General features: G+C 39.9%; 1 protein-coding gene across 1 annotated transcript in view; it reads left to right on the top strand.

Annotated features, from left to right (window-relative positions):
- The first annotated feature begins 1,035 nt into the window (after positions 1-1,035).
- The window catches only part of LOC139536970 (zinc finger and BTB domain-containing protein 20-like), a 35,325-nt gene continuing 17,499 nt past the window's right edge, over positions 1,036-18,861 (top strand). Inside the window, exons 1-2 of the mRNA XM_071337738.1 lie at positions 1,036-1,213; positions 3,833-3,940. The gene's annotated coding sequence lies outside the window, so the exon portion shown is untranslated. The remainder of the gene's footprint in view (positions 1,214-3,832; positions 3,941-18,861) is intronic.

The raw sequence follows: 18,861 nt of genomic DNA, 5'->3' as shown, positions 1-18,861 counted from the left end.
TGTTTAGAATATACAATAAACATTAACTTCAGCTTTAATTAAGGCTGATTATTTAAGTCTAGACATCAGACAAGCGCGCTCGCGCACACAAACACACACACCTGTCACTGTCTAGACAGGGAGGGGGAATGAAGGCCGGAGGGGGGTGTGGGGACTTGCACGATCCACTATTGCTTTATTTCATGCCAGTCAGAACATATATGTGAACGCATTGGAGAACAAAACAATTTAATATTGCATTACTCAATCTGATTGGCCAGCTAAACCGTCAGCATTTTTTTTTTAAAATCTTGGCTTGAGGTCAGCTAGGGACATTAAAAAATAAATAAATGAGAAAATAGAAATGCGTAGAAAGTCAAAGACACGGCAGCCAATCTAGCTTGTTGGTACTAAAAATGATAGGCAGCTACGTCATCCAATATGAAGCTGCAAACCAATCGGTAGCAGTTACTGACAACGACTTTGTCCAATGCAAAGTACAGACACATGATAGACATAATTCTTCAATTGACTGCCCTTTTGATCAATGGAATATTGAAACTAGAGTTATTCTCTTTACATTATAAACCAAGCGTCATGATTCCAATATAGGCCTATATAATTATATATATATATTTTTAAAATTAAAAGCGTGTAAGACGAAATTAACCCTCGGTGACCTGAATTAAAATTATTTCCTTAAATAACATTCTGCGAAGACGTACATTCTTGCATGGATGAACATTTCAAGACACAGAGAGTGGAATTTCATTAAAACTACGGCCTTCGGTTGTTCATATTGGATCAAACAACCCTGTCTGGGTAAGAGGAACATTTACTATTTCGGAGCCACAATGCCATGGAGACAGTTTCACCGGCCCACTGCACTCCGTAGAGAGGGTGTACGGCTCAATGATTGGGGCTAAACCACGCTGACCGATTTATGTTCCAACCTACATCGCTCAAGAGAGGCTCTGTTCCAATCGTAAGTGAAAAGGCGTGCCTGTCCAAAATATTCAACGTATAGTTAAAAAATGGGAGGGCACACTTGAACTCGTTGAAGTCCTTTATGAAGGTAGGCTGCAGCGTGTGTTTATTGATGAGATGAAAGAAGATGGAAGTGAGAAATGAAATAAAGTAAGGGAAAATATTAAACAATTCGAAGCCTTGCCGGGGAAAAACCGGGGAAGCTGTGAATCGCTGTCGCCATTGGAGAACAAGCTTAGGACAGCAGGTAAGAAATAGGAAAAGTGAGGGAAGGGTCTGGTGTTAAAACTGTCTCTGTTAGGCTATTTATAAGAATATATTACAGTTATTCCCTATATATGATATATACTAAACTTAATAGTAAGTGAAGCTTAAAACATACAGACAATTGTACGCTTAGTTCCATTGCCTCCATTTCTGGATTTCCCAACCAGATTAACGCAGAATCAGTAAACTTTTTTTCCTTACAGCATTCCAGAGCCTAATTGAATTAGAACGTAAATGCAGAATGATATATGATATTGTGGGGTCTATTGATTACAGATAGTATGGATTTACAATAGTCAGTTTACGTTACACCCGACAAAAAAGACGCTCTGCTCACTTTCATGACGTCCTAGGTTGCCCATCTGTCATTATTCTCAACATCAATGCTTATTTCCTTAGTTTTACTCCTTCCTATTCTGGACAGAGAAATTAATTGTGTTGACTGTTCTACTTCGGACTGTCACGTTATTATGAATGGGGCTCCATGTATAACACAAATTAGACAACATAAGAATAATTTACATGAAACATCTGGAGTTTAGTGCATGCGGTGTGGTGCGTAAAGCGGAATAAACAGATATATAAGGGTCAATAATTTGGGAATGAGAAGGAGCAGGCATACAATTTAAAACCACTATGTTGTATCTCCGTCTGTTGGCGGTTTTCTCGGACTAGTCCAAATGTGTCCAACCCCCTACCAAGTCAACACTTGTTGGAACGAACAATGGGCGAAATATAAGTAAAATTGCAATAAAGCCCTCAAATATTTTAGTTTGGCACATGCTGTACCTACATTTAAATTAGGATGCAAGGTGTCAGACGTTTGTCAAATTAAATTATACATTAACATCTGCCTGACACAGAAAGGTAGCCTACATATTCAGTCAATATCCCAGGCGAAAAGTATGAAAGACACTGCGGATTTAGTTTCACGGATAGAATAAAAACTGTCCATCTGCTCTGGATTTTGGTGCCATGTTTTACAAAATGAATGCCCTCTTTTATTGTCACGATCTTTGTTGCGCAATTCCATCTATATTAACGTACATGACCGTATAGGAAATTAGAAGAGAGACCGTTTAAAAAAATATTGTAATATAGAAATATGATATCATTAGGCATAGGCCTATAGTCCTATGGGAGACAGTCCGGTTCGTTTGATAAATGACGGCACAGGGGTGCTTGAAGCAGTGAATTGGCTCACCAAGATGTTGGTTTCTCCAACTTCAAACAGTTTCATTAGTTTTAACAATTTTATTGACGGTTGATTTGACAGTTGATCAGTGGGGCAAAACGTCCTATCCATCTCTCAAAGTTGCTGAGACTATTGCCTCTGCACCGCATGTTGGATGTCAGCACCAGACTTGGTCAACAAGGTTAGGAGTAGCCACAGCCTATATAGTCTATTAGAATGAAACATTGTTACAAATGTTGCAGGTTGAATAGATTTATGGGTGAAATCAGTCAGAGATGGTTCACAATGTCCTTTTCGGATAATGACATTTTTAAATATAACTGTTTCGGTGTGGCTTGTTTCCCATTCACCCCCTTATAACAGTCTTCTAATGGTCATAGACTACTGTTGAGGCTTATCTGCCCTATATAGAATAGGCTTACTATATATAGCTGGCATATACCGGTAACTCCACAACAGAAACTTTGCTTGGCACTCTGACTTGTAATGGATAACCAGCCACACGTTTTTAAACACATGTGCGTGCACTGGCTGCTGCTGACATGAGTGTGTGGAGTTGTGCGTCTTATATCCTAAATGATCATGTGAATCATAGGCTGTAGACATAATGAAGAATAGTGTTGAACTGTAGGACAGCAAACACGCATTGAAGAATCCATACTTGCCTGTTGACAAGTAGCCTACGTTTACTGATCAGTACACATCTTGAGCTAAGATCAAACTCATAACTGAAATGTACATTATAAAGTTTACAGCCTACAAGTATGTTCCCTCCAATTTTTGATATCCATTTCCCTTTTGGTGATGAGATTGAGATATGCAGTTTTATGTTAAGTATTCTGGTTTGATATGGAGAGTTTTTATTTAACACATCCACCATTGTAGTGATTGAGGCTGTATGCAGAGTGGGCCTATGCTATGATGGATGAAATTATAATTATTGTAATGAGTGCAGTATCACACATGAAGTATTGCAATTCAAGCCTGTTGGTTGGACATTTAGGCCTACTCTTTAGAGAGATTTTGGCATCCAACAGCCTTTACTGCTCTTCGGTTTCAGTTCAATTCAATTTTCTTACAGAGTTCATTAATTCAACCACACCACATAGTAAACAGGCCCAGTTGTCCATAATTGTCACATTTTCATTGTAATCCCAATAACAGTGTAACTACATGCACATCGTTACATAGAACTTACAACTATTACAACACATTTTCAGGTTGTGAAGAAAAACCTCACTGGTTATTCAGGCTACAATTCAGAGGTGCTAGCAGAGTTGAAGGAGTTTGTTTGTTAACTATGTCTTACAATAACTCTTCATATGAGCAATCACAAAACAAATATTTTAAATGCAAAATGTCAAGTTTCGATTCATGATAATTGATTCAGTACTTTGTCCATAGCGATACGTCTGGATTGGCTCACGAAGACACTGCCAGGACATCAAATGTGATCTGTGATGTCATTGCAAGGTGGGGAGGTTTTTGGAGGTGTCCAGTTTAAATTGAAAGGTAAGCCATGTGCCTATTTATGCTCACAGAACAAAAGTTTGATGAAAATGTAATGGTATACCCTTCGGCTCTCAAGGGATTGCTTTGTGTGGCTAATTCCATAATCATGCAATGGGTACCACATCTTGATTAGATATACATTTTTTAAAGAATTGTAACTATTACAAAGCCAGAGGAAGAAGTTGTATTTGCCGTTTTAATATTGCTTCCTGTCCTCTTTTGCTCAAGCACATAGTAGAATGGTTTCAGCCTCTCAGTTTTTGTAGTTCCAGCTTCCAACCAACTTAGGCCTGCTGTTCAATCAAAGCTGCCCCCTGTGCAAATACTGTAGTATGTTCTACAGTGTTAGCAAGCCCAGCTGTCAGCTCTCTGGCAAATGGTCACTAAAATATTGACATATTGAGACATTTGTAAATGCATCCTCTCCACAGAATGCTGGGGCCTCCCGTTCTCTTCAACACAGCAAGCTTTTAAACTGAAGACGTAGAAAACTGTAAATTAGCTAAGCAACAGCTGTGTTGTTCTCATTTGCTGAATAAATCAGTAAGTGGCAAACTAATGCTCCCCGGCACATTATGTAATGATATTTTAGTATTAGGCTATACTCAGAAACATATATTGGTGTGGTATCTAGGGCACAGATTACAATATTGTGCATTTTTTGAAAGCCCATTATAGGCTTTTCAGGAGCATGCTGTAAGATGTCCTGCTGCTAATAGCTCCTTTTAGCCCTGAAACATATCCTGAAAATGTGATGAAGAGTTCACATTACCATGTCATGTCTTCTAGTCTACTTTATACTTATTTCCGTTTTAAAGCCTTTTTGTATATGAACGGGGGGGGGGGGGGGGGGGGCAAGCATAAGATATTCAGTAGTAATTGTCTGAGCATATATGTAACATGTTTTAAGCTTAATAGTGCTATTGTGCCCAAATTGTGTGACAGATTTCTCTTACAGCTTTGAAAGGGATACTTCGGGATTTTGTCAATGAGGCTCTTTATCTACTTCCCCGGAGTCAGATGAACTCATTGATACAATTTGTATGGCTCTGTGTCCAGTATTAAGGAAGTTAGAGCTAGCAGATACCCATAGACGTCCAGTCATTGTGCTAACGCTAGTTAGCATTGGTTCGCTAAACAACTCTAGCTTCCTTCATACTGGACACAGAGACATAAAAATGGTATCCACGAGTTCATCATTGCCAAAATCTCAAAGTGTCCATTTAAGGCCGAGCCTACATGCAGAAATGTGGCCACACTGCTACGTATGAGTTTGTGGATTATTTATATGAGTTGTAATTATTTGGAAATTCATAGTTTAGTATTTGCTGTTTAACATACTTCAACCTTACTTTGCGTATTGTAGCGACCTAGGCATTAGAAACCATTCATCGACTACTGCCAAGGACATATGCCTAGTAGGCCAAGGAAGTATTGAGGCCATGGAAAGAAAGTTGAGGAGGGGTAGAGTGCAGTGCGCCTTCCATTGCTAAGTGTACTACAATCACTGCTAAGAGGTGGGTTCTCTTTTAATTATTCGTTTTGACATCTCATTCGTGGGATTCACCAGAATTTCCTAAGTAAATCAAAGAACCAATCATACATGTCTGTCGGAGACAGACAGGTCGAGTGGCGAATGAAGGAGCCCCTCCCCTGATATTAAAGAGCCACTCGCCTGACCTCTGATCATTCTCACCTATCTTCCTCACAGAAGACTTCTACTTAGTTTTCTTCAGCACAACTTGATCTGTTTTCCTGCTTAACTGTTCACCGGTGTGGAGTCAAGGTTGCACCAACAAGCACAGGGTTATCAGATCTCATATTTTGTCCTGGGTGACTTTCCTGGAAGGATACTTTCTACTTTGGGTAAGAATTAGCTTCACCGCTTTTCTTCCTTCATCTCCTGTTCTAGCTAGTGTCACACGGCTAGCTACGGAGTCTTGACTAGCTTAGCTGCAAGGCATAGCTAACCTGACTATCGCACCACAAGGCTAGCTATCCTACCGACTAGGTTTTATACCTGCAATGGTAGAATTACTAGTTCGGTCTCTTGTTTAGTTTAACCCACTACCGGCTGTGACTAGATCGACCGTCCTGCTTATCAGTCGAGAGCCATGCTTTTGTTCGTCGCAAGATGAACATAGCGCTAGCTTCCTTTGGCTAACTTTGTGCTAATTAGCTAGGCTACTAGCCCACTTGGTGAACACTAGCTATGTTCACGTTGTTTTATAATTAGCTTCTCCGACCAGCACTGTGTTAACTAGCTAGGCTACTAGCCCACACCTGTATTTGGGGAGTTTCTCCCATTATTTTCTGCTGATCCTTACAAGCTCTGTCAGGTTGGATGGGAAGCATCGCTGCACAGCTATTTTAAGGTCTCTCCAGAGATGTTGGATCGGGTTCAAGTCCGGCTCTGGCTGGGCCACTCAAGGACAGTCTGAGACATGTCACGAACGCCACTCCTGCGTTGTCTTGGCTGTGTGCTTAGGGTCGTTGTCCTGTTGGATGGTGAACCTTTGTCCCAGTCTAAGGTCCTGAGCACTCTGGAGCAGGTTTTCATCAAGGATCTCTCTGTACTTCGTACTTTTCTGTACCATCGGGTTCTTGTTCACCTCCTTGACCAAGGCTCTTTTCCCCCGATTGCTCAGTTTGGCCAGGCGGCCAGCTATAGGAAGAGGCTTGGTGGTTCCAAACTTATTCCACTTATTCCATTTTGGTACCCTTCCCCAGGTCTGTGCCTTGACACAATCCTGTCTCGGTGCTCTACGGACAATTCCTTTGACCTCATTGCTTGGTTTCTGCTCTGACATGTACTGTCAACTGTGGGACCTTACAGTATATAGATAGGTTTGTGCCTTTCCAAATCATGTCCAATCAATTGAATTTACCACAGGTGGACTCCAATCAAGTTGTATAAACATCTCAAGGATGATCAATGGAAACAGGATGCACCTGAGCTCAATTTCGAGTCTTATAGCAAAGGGTCTGAATACTTATGTAGATTTTATTTTACCTTTATTTAACCTTTATTTAACTAGGCATGTCAGTTAAGAACAAATTCTTATTTTCAATGAAGGCCTACCAGAAGGCAAAAGGCCTCCTGTGGAGACAGAACAGTGGGCTAACTGCCTTGTTCAGGGGCAGCACAACAGATTTTTACCTTGTCAGCTCGGGGATTCAATCTTGCAATCTTTCGGTTACTAGTCCAACGCTCTAACCACTAGGCTACCTGCAGGGATTTTTTTTATTTTTATACATTTGCAAAAATGTCTAAAAACCTGTTTTCACTTTGTCATTATGGTGGAATTGTGTGTACATTAATGCGTTTAAAAAAGAAATCAGAAGACTGTAACGTAACAAAATGCACCGTATTCCCGGTTCTTTGATATTATCTCACCTAGGATTGCACATTTTGGGGAATATTCAGAGGTGGAAACTTTCCGTGGGAATTAACGGGAATACATGGGAATTAATGGAAATATATGCAAATTAATACAATTTAAATGTAGATGTTTTTTGCATTGGATATGTTTACCATATCATATGGAGACAGAAATATAAACCTTTTACCTTATCATAAGTAGACATAATTGCAAATGGTTAAATCCTTCCAATAGAAATAAAAAAAACAATTTAGTTACGAATTGAACTTTAATTAAATTAGTTGACTCTTCCCGTGGGATGATTTCACTGAACAACAGAAGAAAGGGAATATTGAATGATCCCCAATGATCCATCGCATTTCCCAAAAACATTTTCAACATACATCTGTAAAATGATAGTCAAGAAACTAAAGCTTTGGCTGTCTCCCTCTCAGGCTTCCATGTCTTCTCTCTGGACCTCCTCAATATCCACCTCTTGAACATCAGACTCTGAGGCCTCATCTCACTGTCACTTTTCAACCTTGTTGAGGATAGCTCGTTGTCAGGCTCAAAAAGCCTCAAATTTGCCCGGATGGCCACCATCTACAAGCAGACTCTGAACATCAGACAGGATGGCATTGTCTCCCTCAATCCGTGCAATGGATACTGCTATAGGTTTCAGGAGTTTCAGGCTGCTTACCACTCTCTCCCAAAATATATCATCCAGGAGGATCCTCTTGATGGGGCTGTCCATATCGGCAGACTGTGAAATGGCCATTTCTTGGGAGAGACTCCTTCCCCTCCAGGAGACTGTCACACATGATGACAACACCACCCCAATGGGTGTTGTTGGCAGCGTCAATGTGGTGCTCTTATTCTTCTCACTTTGCTTGGTGAGGTAGATTGCTGCTATAACTTGATGACTCTTCACATACCTAACCATTTCCTTGGCTCTCTTGTAGAGTGTATCCATTGTTTTCAGTGCCATGATGTCCTTGAGGAGCAGATTCAATGCATGAGCAGCACAACCAATGGGTGTGATGTGAGGGTAGGACTCCTCAACTTTAGACCAAGCAGCCTTCATGTTCACAGCATTGTCTGTCACCAGTGCAAATACCTTCTGTGGTCCAAGGTCATTGATGACTGCCTTCAGCTCATCTGCAATGTAGAGACCGGTGTGTCTGTTGTCCCTTGTGTCTGTGCTTGTAGAATACTAGTTGAAAGGTGGAGATTTAGTTAATTATTCTTGCCCACGAACATTCAACCACCCATCAGAGATGATTGCAATACAGTCTGCTTTCTCTATGATTTGCTTGACCTTCACTTGAACTCTGTTGAACTCTGCATCCAGCAAATGAGTAGATAAAGCATGTCTGGTTGGAGGGATGTATGCTGGGTGAAGAACATTCAGAAATCTCTTCCAATACACATTGCGTGTGAGCATCAGAGGTGAACCAGTTGCATACACAGCTCGAGCAAGACATTCCTCAGCATTTCTCTGACTACGTTCCTCCATTGAATCAACAAAAACGTATGATTCCAGGAGGACCATGAGCTGTTGCTATTGATAAGGTGTCTGATTCATAATTTTCCCCTCGAATAGAAGTAGAGGGACTTTTATCAGAGGTTGTGAGCGCTGAGGGAACTTTATGCACTTGGCCAGATGATTCTGCATCTTTGTTCCATTCGTCACATTTGGCACAGTATTTGCAAATGTACACAGCTTTTCCATCTACATTAGCTGCAGTGAAATGTCTCCACACATTTTCCTGTAAAGAGTAAGAAACCTACAAGTACAATTCCATGTATATACAGATAAATAGTTAAGCAGTTAGATTAAACAACTCCTTTGTAAGATAAATGTTTTAAAATGAAACATGTATGGAAACAGGTGAATTAACACTCCTCAGTTAGCAGGCTAAAAACCCACATGGTAGCCAAAACTAACTAGCAGAAATTGCTAACAAGTTTGAAATAATTTTAACACACTTTGCTGTAGGCTACTATTTACTAGTTAACAAAAAATCATGTATGTCATATAAAATATATTCACCCCACCCAGTATTGTAATCAAAACTTACCAGAAAACATGCAGTCCTTGGCTCAGACAGTGTAGTAGTGTGGGCTCAATAGCATCTCATTAGTGTGCAATATCTTGAGAATCAGCTGTACATGTGATGGAAGAATGGACTGTGCATGCAGAGGGTTGCAATTCCATTGAATTGGGGAAAGTTTAACCAAAATATGCCACAAGACCTAGAATTGCCTTATGTGTATCCCCAAAAAGGATTCACTGTTATAAGCTAACTTTTTTGACAAATTTAAGAAAAACTCCCGGGCTTAACCTCCCATGGAAAAAAATTCTGGAAAGTTTCTGACCCTTTGCAACCCTAATCTTACCACATTCCCCATACTCGCAAGACTGTGAGGAAGTTCGGCATGCTTGAGAATGATCAGAGGGCAGGCTCTTTAGTATGAGGGGAGGGTCTCACTCATTCGCCACTCTCTCACAGACAAACAGTGCATTCGGAAAGTATTCAGACCCCTTGACTTTTCCACATTTTGTTATATTACAGCCTTATTCTAAAATGGATACACTTTTTCTCTCCCTCATCAATCTGCACACAATACCCCATAATTACAAAGTGAAACCAGGCTTTTATAAATGTTTGCAAATTTATAAAAATCAAATACAGAAATACCTTATTTACAGTGGGGAGAACAAGTATTTGATACACTGCCGATTTTGCAGGTTTTCCTACTTACAAAGCATGTAGAGGTCTGTAATTTTTATCATAGGTACACTTCAACTGTGAGAGACGGAATCTAAAACAAAAATCCAGAAAATCACATTGTATGATTTTTAAGTAATTAATTTGCATTTTATTGCATGACATAAGTATTTGATCACCTACCAACCAGTAAGAATTCCGGCTCTCACAGACCTGTTCGTTTTTCTTTAAGAAGCCCTCCTGTTCTCCACTCATTACCTGTATTAACTGCACCTGTTTGAACTCGTTACCTGTATAAAAGACACCTGTCCACACACTCAATCAAACAGACTCCAACCTCTCCACAATGGCCAAGACCAGAGAGCTGTGTAAGGACATCAGGGATCAAATTGTAGACCTGCACAAGGCTGGGATGGGCTACAGGACAATAGGCAAGCAGCTTGGTGAGAAGGCAACAACTGTTGGCGCAATTATTAGAAAATGGAAGAAGTTCAAGATGACGGTCAATCACCCTCGGTCTGGGGCTCCATGCAAGATCTCACCTCGTGGGGCATCAATGATCATGAGGAAGGTGAGGGATCAGCCCAGAACTACACGGCAGGACCTGGTCAATGACCTGAAGAGAGCTGGGACCACAGTCTCAAAGAAAACCAATAGTAACACACTACGCCGTCATGGATTAAAATCCTGCAGTGCACGCAAGGTCCCTCTGCTCAAGCCAGCGCATGTCCAGGACCGTCTGAAGTTTGCCAATGACCATCTGGATTATCCAGAGGAGGAATGGGAGAAGGTCATGTGGTCTGATGAGACAAAAATTGAGTTTTTTGGTCTAAACTCCACTCGCCGTGTTTGGAGGAAGAAGAAGGATGAGTACAACCCCAAGAACACCATCCCAACCGTGAAGCATGGAGGTGGAAACATCATTCTTTGGGGATGCTTTTCTGCAAAGGGGACAGGACGACTGCACCGTATTGAGGGGAGGATGGATGGGGCCATGTATCGCGAGATCTTGGCCAACAACCTCCTTCCCTAAGTAAGAGCATTGAAGATGGGTCATGGCTGGGTCTTCCAGCATGACAACGACCCGAAACACACAGCCAGGGCAACTAAGGAGTGGCTCCGTAAGAAGCATCTCAAGGTCCCGGAGTGGCCTAGCCAGTCTCCAGACCTGAACCCAATAGAAAATCTTTGGAGGGAGCTGAAAGTCCGTATTGCCCAGCGACAGCCCCGAAACCTGAAGGATCTGGAGAAGGTCTGTATGGAGGAGTGGGCCAAAATCCCTGCTGCAGTGTGTACAAACCTGGTCAAGAACTACAGGAAACGTATGATCTCTGTAATTGCAAACAAAGGTTTCTGTACCAAATATTAAGTTCTGCTTTTCTGATGTATCAAATACTTATGTCATGCAATAAAATGCTAATTAATTACTTAAAAATCATACAATGTGATTTTCTGGATTTTTGTTTTAGATTCCGTCTCTCACAGTTGAAGTGTACCTATGATAAAAATTACAGACCTCTATATGCTTTGTAAGTAGGAAAACCTGCAAAATCGGCAGTGTATCAAATACTTGTTCTCCCCACTGTACATAAGTATTCAGACTCTTTGCTATGACACTCAAAATTGATCTCAGCTGCATCCTGTTTCCATTGATCATCCTTGAGATGTTTCTGCAAGTTGACTGGAGTCCACCTGTGGTACATTCAATTGATTGGACATGATTTGGAAAGGTACACACTTGTCTATATAAGGTCCCACAGTTGACAGTGAATGTTAGAGCAAAAACCAAGCCATGAGGTAGAGGGAATTTTCCGTAGAGCTCCGAGACAGGATTCTGTCGAGGCACAGATCTGGGGAAGGGTACCAAAAGAGTTCTGCAGCGTTGAAGGTCCCCAAGAACACAGTGGTCTCTATCATTCTTAAATGGAAGCAGTTTGGAACCACTAAGACTCTTCCTAGAGCTGGCCGCCCGTCCAAACTGAGCAATCGGTAGAGAAGGGCTTTGGTCAGGGAGGTGACCAAGAACCATATGGTCACTCTGACAGAGCTTAAGAGTTCCTCTGTGGAGATGGTTGTCCTTCTGGAAGGTTCTCCCATCTCTGCAGCACTCCACCAATCAGGCCTTTATGGTAGAGTGGCCAGACAGAAACCACTTCTCAGAGGCAGGGACTGGGAGACTAGTCAGGATCGAGGGAAAGATGAACGGAGCAAAGTACAGAGAGATCCTTGATGAAAACCTGCTCCAGAGCGCTCAGGACCTCAGACTGGGGGAGAATGTTAACCTTCCAACATGACAACGACCGCAAGCACACAGCCAAGACAACTTGCCTTCGGGACAAGTCTCTGAATATCCTTGAGTGGCCCAGCCAGAGCCCGGACTTGAACCCAATCGAACATCTCTGGAGAGACCTGAAAATAGCTGTGCATCGACGCTCCCCATCCAACCTGATAGAGCTTGGGAGGATCAGCAGAGAAGAATGGGAGAAACTCCACAAATACAGTTGTGCCAAGCTCGTTGCGTCATACCCAAGAAGACTTGAGGCTGTTATCGCTGCCTAAGGTGCTTCAACAAAGTACTGATTAAAGGGTACGAATACTTACTAAATGTGATATTTCTGTTTATAATTGTTTATACATTTGTAAAAATGTATAAAAACCTGTTTTTCCTTTGTCATTATGGGGTATTGTGTGTAGATTGACGAGGGGGGAAAACAATTTCATCCATTTTAGAATAAGGCTGTAACATAACAAAATGTGGAAAAAGTCAAGGGGTCTGAATATTTCCCCTAATGCACTGTATTCCATTGGTTCTTCAAGCTACGTAGGAGAATCTCACGAATGAGATGTCGAAAACAAATAATTAAGAGAACCCACTTAACAGGGATTGTACTACAGAGAACTAGGGTTACGCAAGTAACCTTAAGTTACCCTATTATCAGATGAAGAAGAGTTGTTAACACATTTTATTACCCAAAAAATGTACAGGGTCAAACCACAATGATATTGATCACTAGGCTATATTGTTTTATTTGATAAACTATCAAACTTCACAATAGTGATAAGCTTGAAAACTACCAAACTCTGGCAGCTGACTCGCAAGTTGGAGAGCACGCTATCTGAGCAGATCACTGGATAGTGTTAACATTCTTGCCCAGTGACAGTCACTTCTGACTTGTGAAATATGCATATAACTCAAATAATGCTTGAGATGGCAAACCCAACTGGTTCACCAGGGCTATGTTTTAGCACAAAGGTACACAGTGTATGCTTATATGCCTACCTCTAATAGTCATGAACTGTGTGAATAGATTGCCACTCCCTTTCCAATGTTTAGATTGCAGTTATAAAAAAAAGAACCAAAAGTCCAACAGGAGACTTTGTTGAAAGGATTTTCTATATGGTGTCAAGCAGTAGGCCTATATTATCTCTCTTGCCTCGGCTTATGTCTTTGACAGTACAATGTAAGTCAGTTTTCTGTGCCAGATCTGACATGACTACTTCTTACAATGTATAGTGAATCAGCTTGATCGTCAGATAATAAGGCTGAATTACATTCAAACCCACACCGCAGCCAAGGGGCACACTGGAAAAGAATATTGTTACCATGTTTATGTATTGGGATTTATTAGACAATGTTTGAGTTAAATAAAGGGAAACAAAGCCATTATTATTCAAACCATGCATTTTCTCAGCACACTCAAAAGAAAATACCTTCGTGGGGTTATGATGGAGTAGAACATGTAGCGTTAACACATATTTAGTGAACTTTATGGTAGATTGCCATTGATCTAAGGACTTTGTAACCTACAGTAGTTTATTGTTTTAGAATCTCTTTTAGCCTTTACGGTAGTGTCTGTACGTTCTTGCTGTGCTGTTCTTGAATTCCTTAAAAAATGATTTGATTTAGGCAAAAGACAGGGTCATGTAATGCCTTTTTTCTCCGTCTTACTCTTTAAACACATCCACGAGGGCTCGGGCATTTCACTGATGTGAGAAATGTATCTTGGATTCTAATAGGGAAGTTGTATGTTTGCCAAGGTGCATGTGTGTCCTCAGCTAACCCCGCCAGCCATATGGTTTTCTACAAGTCATGGTGAGATCACTGTGTATTCAAAAGGGAACGTTTCTGAAGATGGTTTTAGGAAATAAATAAAATGGTTTCTTCAGGAAAATGTGTGGATTATTCCATAGTAAGTTTAGACCTATATTCTGCTTGTTTACACCTAGACCTCCTGAAAAGCCTTTTAGACCCCATGCTAGTGAACAACACTTGTAGACAAAACTGTAAGACGGACTATATCCCATTAAAAAACGCACAGGGACATTGGTGTGCAATGGAAAAACCTGAGACGTATAATCTGCACAACAGCATTTGTGTTATAAAACCAGAGTTGACCCACAAAGTAAATGCTATTTGGACTTTCCACACCTTGTTACTTTTTATTAATAGGGTAGCAATTATATTTTAGGAAATAGCTGGCAGTCATATCTTTAGATGTTTTGCTTTACCGATGAAAACAGTTCGGCCCTACTTCTTTTATGAAATTATTTTGGTTTATGCACAAACAAATCTATTTTTGCTTTATGAATATCCACTGAAGAAACAGACACTCTTGCTTTTGCATTCTTTCTCTAGCCGAACGCTTGCATGAAATGGATCAGGATTGTGAAATGATACTCATAATATACTCTTTATATAAGCTAGCTTCTCAGTATTATTTTTAGAAAGTGTGCTGACTGATTCAGAGTATTTAACATCTAGGTAGCGAACCTTTTTAGAGAGATTATGACAAGTGTGCTTTCTTGTAGGGGTAAGAGAAAACAGGTCACAATGGGGATATGACCTAGTGATCCAGACACATTGTTATTCTTCTTTCAAGAATTTGTAAGAATTTCTGCTCTCTACTTGCTTTTACATGTTGCAGCAGCTTGCATGTCAAGCATAGTAAAACTAGTTGTCTCATGTGTTGTTTAAGCTCTGTTCAATTGTTATACTGTGTGAGATAATACATGACTGTAACCTATGTTCATGCAAGCTTTGGTGGTCTACTGCAGGCCACTTTACATTCTAAAGGACAATTATCAAGGTATCGCAATTACATTTTTGGCAAATTAAATATTTGGTAGAATGACTTGTACATTTGAGCAACATTGCTGGTCAAGGTTTTTTTATTTGTCCTCTGATTATCTGTGTCTGCAACAGCCTTACACATTAGCCAGTAGTTGTGCAAATGATTGTTTTGTCCTAGCCTAAATTATGAAGTCAAAGAGGATGTAGTTCGCTCAAACGTATTGTCATGAAATGTATTGATTTTAGAAATATATTTTATGCCATCTTGTGAAGACAATAGCAGGCGTTTACCTATTTCATGATTTGGTTGTCGCACTTTTCTTGACAAAGTCTCTGTTGAGCAACAACAAAATATTTGTTATCACGATTAGCTGACATGGCTCTTATTTCATTTTTTAAGAGTCCCTCTGTCATTATAAATTGGAAATATTGAGACAATGCCAAATGGTTTATGGTTTAATGATTACTAAACTTTTAATACACCACCGTAGTCATCGCAGTTCACTCTTGCTATTAGCCTAAATCACGTTGCTATTATTTTCTCAAACAGAAAAAACAACAGCGAGCTTCTGGCTCGTTGCTTCATTCTTGTGAAATGGCTGGCTTTCTTAACTAGTTCACCTTGCAACACCGTTATTAATCTATGGGTCAAGTTTATAAAGACCTTATATTTTCAGGTTGGCAGTTTGCGTCTACCCCTTCTGGATTAACAACAAACAATCCCTTGTTTCCTGAATGACACATCCTTTATAAATACTTTGTGTAAGTGTTTGTGTGTGTGTGAGAGTGTGTTTGAAATGTTCTCTATCTCTGATGCAATGTGTAAGCTTTTGTAGCTAGTTACAGTAGCTGGATGAGAAGCTGGCCAGCAGGCCATTGGCACCGAAGTAAGATGAGTCTGCCAGCATAACTATTATAGAGAGGTCAAAGGTTATAAGAGCTAACAAGATACAATATGACTGTATCTTTTAAACAACATACCCTTCTTCAGAAGTCTGTGTTGGGTTTGGCTTTGGAGTGTGGTATGGTGTAAAGCAATGACAGAACGCTTTGTATGTAAAATCTATGACTGTTTTATTCAGAGATTCCTTATTACATCCTATAGGTCAAGTGTTTATACTGTTTCTCTTGAATTAAATATTTTTCTTCCTTTTTTTCTTCTTCCAAATTTGGCAGTTGCCATGGACACCTGCTGTGCCAAAATAATGAGACTGCAATTGTGCAAATATCTGCTTCAGGGTTAAAGCATTTTAAAGACGGTCACATGAGTGGTCAAATGGTTTGTTTTCTGAATGGCTTTGTGAAACACGAAACCCACTGAAATGCATATCAAAAGGCAACCAAGCCTGAGATTCAAACAGCATCCTGATATTGACTGCTTTTACAAGTACTGTTTGTAGGCTACCTCAAGATGGAATTGATCAATGGTTTGAGAATAATTTATGGTTAAGCCTCAACTTTGTTTTGAGTTCCTGTCTTGATTAATGTTGAGATATTCAAGATACTTGGGTCATTTGTACAGATGTAGGATTTTGAGCCAGTTTAAAATAATCCTGCAGCAACAGGAAATGTGAATTATTATTATTATTATTATGTTATAATTAATGGACATTTTTGTAGGCGTTGATACATTTTTCATGAGGGAAAATCCAGTCTGAAATTTCTTTAGAAGCCTTTTTAAACCTCAAATCCAAGTTTTGAATTGTTCTCCCGCAACAGGGTGATCAAATTTAAATCCTACATCTGCAAGTATTTATGATAAACCTCATGAATGCAAAGTAAATCATGCTAGGAATATTAAGTAGAAGGGGTGTTGGCTGGGAGTTCTTGACATGCAATGAATTAAGTGAACAAGTTGTTCAGCCAATTTTTTTTGTAGTTAGACAGGCTTATGCTTGCGTCACTCATTATGGAATAATTGCCTCAAACTTTGATGAATTGTTATGTCATTGCATGTTTTCAAGTAGCCCTAGTCTTTACTTTTGTTATCTCAAGATCACGGGAAACTGTCATGTTCTGGTCACGTAATAAATTTCTCGTAATCTCAAGAAAAGTCTTGTGTGTGTAGAGTTACTAAGAGTTACTAAGACGCAGGACTGTTAGCATTTCCCATAGGAAAATATGTCCTGATAGATGCAATAGTGCCATCGAAAGAAAAAGAACAAGGAAAAAATGCCTTAGCAAAGCATATGGGTGCCAATCTACATCTTTGGCAATGTTTGATTGAAGGACTAGCTCTATGAGCTCACCCACCAACCCCTGCCCAGCTACTGATCTCCTGGTATACCACAATGCAACCGTTTTTCCCATTACGGCTAATGCTAATGAGTGGACTCTATTGGTTTACACCCTATTTGGCTACCTTGCATACTTGCATAACTCATCAAGTCTCAGTAGAAGATTCACAAAATGTTTACAGAAGAATGCAAATATACAGAACCTTATTTTGTCATGTTTCAAATAAAAATAAAAACTGTACAATGGTTGAACAGACTACAGCACGCTGTGTGTAGGCTACTTGCAAATAAGCACTTGGTCACACAATGTAAGCTGTAGTCCATTCAATCATTTTTTATTTCACCTTTATTTAACTAGGCAAGTCAGTTAAGAACAACTTCTTATTTTCAATGACGGCCTAGGAACAGCGGCTTAACTGCCTTCTTGAGGGGCAGAACGACAGATTTTTACCTTGTCAGCTCGAGGGATTCGATCTAGCAACCTTTGCAATTACTGGCCCAACGCTCTAACCACTAGGCTACCTGCCGCCCCGATCATTCTACCTAAAATGTTCCCATTATATTTCCAGCTCATTCTGGAGATTTTTTTTAAAGCAATGCAGGCTACAGTTATGTCACAACCAAATGGGAGCTTTTAACGCAACATCCCCTCTAATGTATTTGTTATAGATTGTTGCATAACTTTCAGTAGTAGTGCTTTCATAACAATTCTGAGATGGTATGGCAACAGTGTTCCTAACCTAACATTTTGCTGTAATTTTACTGGAACCGCAATTAGTAATTACCCTGAAATGTAACCACTGTCAAATTCATAGATATGGATACAAGGACTGATCATTTGATCATTTGAAACCATTTTTGAAGCTTATACATTGTTGGCAAAAACTCAAATGACCCCAAAACATTAAGAATGGAGAGAACTTAGATTAGAACAGGGCAATGTTTATCATGTTATTTATCATTGATGAACTCATTCTGATGTGTTGAGTGGTGGCATTGCTTTGACTTAAATGACCTGTGCTATTGGCACATACCAATTACTGTACCTTTTTGGAAACATGTATGTTTTGGCTTCGTTAAGTCCGACACATGTTTTGAAAATGAGAAAAAGCTAGTAAGGATTGTAGACAACTCAGCACATCTCGTCATGACAATGTGACCTTTTTTTGGGAGGGGGATTTTTAGATATTTGTAGCAGTGTGTAGGTGTTTTGTTCATGTTGATTTTCAAACGTGATGGATTTTCTGCCAACAAAGTTCATAAGCAGAACAAAGGATAAATCTATTAAAACCTGAGATTGAGCTTCCAGTCATTCTACTAAAGAGTGTTTGTGCATTTTGGGCGCATTAAACATGTTATCAGGTAATTTTTATGTTTATACTTAATAGCACAAGGGTTTGATTTTAAACCACTCAACTGTAATATGAGATGTAGTACTGTATATTGCTCATTAATTTAATTACCCAACAGAATGTTGTTGGGAGAGAACTGAACAATCAATTGGCCAATAATGTATTCA

The sequence above is a fragment of the Salvelinus alpinus genome, chromosome 13 (genome assembly GCF_045679555.1).
Source record: "Salvelinus alpinus chromosome 13, SLU_Salpinus.1, whole genome shotgun sequence".
NCBI classification, from domain to species: Eukaryota; Metazoa; Chordata; class Actinopteri; order Salmoniformes; family Salmonidae; genus Salvelinus; species Salvelinus alpinus.
The sequence above is the reverse complement of the archived record's forward strand: the minus strand, read 5'-3'. Positions and strand labels throughout refer to the sequence as shown.